The 4,361-nt window shown below is 37.5% G+C and overlaps 1 protein-coding gene across 2 annotated transcripts in view; it reads right to left on the reverse strand.

Moving 5' to 3' along the window:
- Nucleotides 1-4,361, reverse strand: part of LOC128249191 (neuropeptide FF receptor 1-like) — a 155,128-nt gene that overhangs the window by 6,848 nt on the left and 143,919 nt on the right. The window lies entirely within an intron of this gene.

The raw sequence follows: 4,361 nt of genomic DNA on the forward strand, positions 1-4,361 counted from the left end.
CTGAAGGTGCTAGATAGCAGTAGCTTGAGACATAACAGAGAGAAAGAAAGAGAGAGAGAGAGAGAGAGAGAGAGAGAGAGAGAGAGAGAGAGAGAGAGAGAAGATACCAGTACTTGATTAATACTTTATTGATTTTAGAAGGATGAAAGGCAAAGTTGACGTCAGTGTAATTCTAACTCAGAACTCTAAGAGCCGTAGGGAATACCACAAGGCATTCTATCCGATGCTCTAACGACTCAGTAAATTCGCCAGCAATTAAGAAAGAATAAGAACTGATAACTCCTATCCACAAAAGAAAAATACACGATAAACGAGTGTCCTCGATAGAACACTGTAAAATGTGCATAGTACAATAGATGTCATCGAAACATAACTATGTTCGTTTTTATAACTGCCAACCGTCGACAGAATCACAGAATAAAAGCTGGACTAGTTTTGATCCCTGTTGTGCACGCACAGTCAGCTTAAACCAAGTTGCTTATTCTGTTCTGTGCCATAACATAAAAATGAAACGAACACCAGTTAACATTGAATTACTAATAATGCGTCACTTATGCAAATCGGTATTCCTAATTTAATATAGTCACTTATAATGATAACGTTGTGGATAGTTTAAAGAAGGGTACTCGATTGCTGAAGAAATCTCAACGATAATTGGAAACAATACAGGAGATTCTGCTTTTTTTTTTGTCTACACTGGAATTGTATAAAAATAGACTTCTCTGCCAAGTGTAATTAATTAGTTTTAATGAATTTTCTCACTTAAATCTACAAGTTTATTCCATAGTATATCATAATATTTAAAACGAATACTCCACTAATTCGTAATATTCCAGTCATTTATAAATAATCATATACACAATGAAGATGAATAATAAAACAAGAGTAACATTTTCTATCTCTGAGATCCATGACGTGAGTTGAGTGATGGAGGACACTCATGTAATATTGTGAATACTTAATATATTACAATAGTCGTAGAGCAGATTCGTGTCATATTGGGAACTGTTTATCATATAGAAATGTCTGTTTGGTCATACGTTTACGTAATATTGTGAAATACTGTAATATACTGTAATGTATATTTCTTAGAAAGGTATAAAACATCTAAATTATAGGAGACACAGCAGGACGACACTGTGACGCATATCCTTTTCTCAAAAGAATTAGCGGCACATGAGAAATTAACAAGTTGTAAACATAGATGATTGATTGGTATTTTTGAAGGAAAGTCTTGGAAATGTTTAGCAGCCTATCATTAGAAGTTCATTAGCAGAAATTGTACCTTTGAGTTAGATTTCTATACAATCATGTATCGAAGTTTACAGAATTACTGTCTCGAATAAACTCACTGATTTGTCTTGTTATTGGGTTAAATCTCTTGAATTCCTTAATTCAGTCAATATGTTGGAGATTAGAATTTTTGAAACAAGCCATAACGCTGGCGGCATTTCCATGAATAAATTACGATTGGAATTCACTGAGACAACTAAGAAGCTTCTATTTATCATCGCTAGTGTCAACGAGACGATGACCAAGCTGCTTCAGTTAGACGCCAGCTGAAGAAACATGTTCGCTTATAGCAAGAGGAAGGACATTGCAAGAGCAAGAGGTTGGAAAAAGGCAGCGGTCAGTCAATTATTAATAATTGTTGCTGTTCATTATCTCCATCTTGAGACTGACGATACCTCCTCAATCGAGGATTACACAATGTGACATACATTGAAAGTGTCCTCTCCTCTTACATCTCACAGCGGACACTTCCCATATGTTTTATCTTTTATTCAAAAGAGAAGGCAACGTCAGTGACTCTTTGGGACTTGTTAGAAGGTGATATCCTCCAGCTGGAGACCTGGCCTGAATGCTCGCAAAAGAGTGGAGTCCGTTAAAGATACCCCAAAACACCAAGTGATGTTAAACAGAGTGACGGATTAAGTTTTCCATCCGAGTAGGCCTTGTTGGGGTTTCAGATCAGAACTCAAAGAGTTGGCACAGATACTGCAAGGCATCTGCTCCGGCGTTCTTATAGTTCCATCAAGCTATCGATATGGATCAATAGTTTTTTTTTTATCAACCTCCCAAAAGGATGTAAAGCAAAGTTGACTTTGCAGGGAATTGAAATTAGAACGCAGAGAGAGAGAGAGAGAGAGAGAGAGAGAGAGAGAGAGAGAGAGAGAGAGAGAGAGAGAGAGAGAGAGAGAGAAAGAGAGAGAGTCGGAACAAATTGCTTGAAGCATTCTGCTCGACGCCATGATGATTTTACTAATTATTCGCCATGTAAAAGAAGTTACTCCATTCAGACCCTTATTATTTGTTCTGCTGTGACAGCCCCAATTTCGGGGAGTTGATGGAACATAAACGCAAAAGACGTTGAATGAGGCGATCGATTGAGACGTGTGACGGGGGAAGCGAACGCCACTGAGTCTGCGTGGATTGGTGTTAATAGCGGGAGTCTGTCCTTACAGCGTCTCTCTTTTTTACTCTTTTACTTGTTTCAGTCATTTGACTGCGGCCATGCTGGAGCACCGACTTTAGTCGAGCAAATCGACCCCAGGACTTATTCTTTGTAAGCCTAGTACTTATTCTATCAGTCTCTTTTTGCCGAACCGCTAAGTGACGGGGACGTAAACACACCAGCATCGGTTGTCAAACGATGGTGAGGGGACAAAGACAGACTCACAAATATACACACACATATATATATATATACATATACATATATACGACGGGATTCTTTCAGTTTCCGTCTACCAAATCCACTCACAAGGCTTTAGTCGGCCCGAGGCTATAGTAGAAGACACTTGCCCAAGGTGCCACGCAGTGGGACTGAACCCGGAACCATGTGGTTGGCAAGCAAGCTACTTACCACACAGCCACTCCTAAAATCCTTCCGGAGTTGTTGGGGTAAAGAAACCTATCAATACCCTTCCTATATATATTTACTCCAAACATTTATACGCATCGCTAGTGCAAGATGTCATTACTTTGATTCTAAGCTGCATCATCAAAATTACCTGAGACGATTTGGGTCAATCATTCGTATTGCAGACGTCAAGAGGGACAGCCATCTGTTGATGGATATTCATGAGCTTGAATAATTAAGTGATTCAGACAGCAGACGATAGCAACGAAAGATATGGAAAACCACAACGGACACGATGGATATCAGATACCTAATATGACTTCTCACACATCACGTACATGGAAATGGTTTGAGCAGGAACTCAACAGGGTTCACATTATAAAAAAGTAGTCGCAAAAATCGAAAGTGTTTTGCGGCTGTTACGTACATACGTACGTAAATACGCACAAACACACATATATAATATTTATATATATATGCGTGTGTGTGTGTGTTTCCTTGTTCCTGTTTGTCCCCTACTGCCGTTGACATCCGGTGCTGGATTGTTTACGTCCCCGTAACTTAGCGGTTAGGCACAAGAGACCGATGGAATAAGTACCAGGCTTTTAAAATAAATAAGTACTTTGGTAATTTGGTTCGACTAAAAAGCATTCGAGTGCGTGCCCCAGCATGGTCGCAGTCTAATGACTGAAGGCAAGCAAGAAATAAAAGAGTGGCAAGACGGGAGTAAACTCAATTTTTACAACATGAACTTTGAACGCAAACAAAGCACAAACAATGAACAAAATATTTCTTTCGTTGCCACTTCTGCCAGTCGAGATTGACATTCTTAACGACAGCGAATGTTAATTTTATAGAGAATCTATAATATTAGTCTGCTACAGTCGAACCCTGGAAGGAAATCGAAAATACGCAATTATAGAAACAGTATTTATTCGGAAGACAATTCACTGTTAATTTTGTAAAGAAATCGAAGACTATGTATCACACACATGACATTTCGTGTATACGCAAGGTAAGGATGTCACTGATAAACTATGGAACGAAATTGAGGACATAATCTATTATACATACTACGCTAATAATATTTATATTATTCATAAGACAATTAACCGGAAAATAAATATTTAAAATTATATACATATACATCCATCTATTTATCTATCTATCTATCTATCTATCTATCTATCTATCTATCTATCTATCTATCTGTGTGTGAGCGCGCGCGTGCGTGTGTGTCTGTATTGAGTGTGCATATGTATGTGTATGTGTGTGTATGTGTGTATGTATGTATGGGTGTGTATAAATGTGTGTATAAGTGCATGTCTATACATATATACATATATTCTAATATATATATCTTATATATATATATATATATATGTTCCTGCGTGTTTGCATATATACATGCACACGCGCACACACACATGTATTTGTATTTATGTATATATGTATGATGTATATATATGTATATATATATATATATATATATATATAT

Source organism: Octopus bimaculoides, chromosome 12, assembly GCF_001194135.2.
Source record: "Octopus bimaculoides isolate UCB-OBI-ISO-001 chromosome 12, ASM119413v2, whole genome shotgun sequence".
NCBI lineage: Eukaryota > Metazoa > Mollusca > Cephalopoda > Octopoda > Octopodidae > Octopus > Octopus bimaculoides.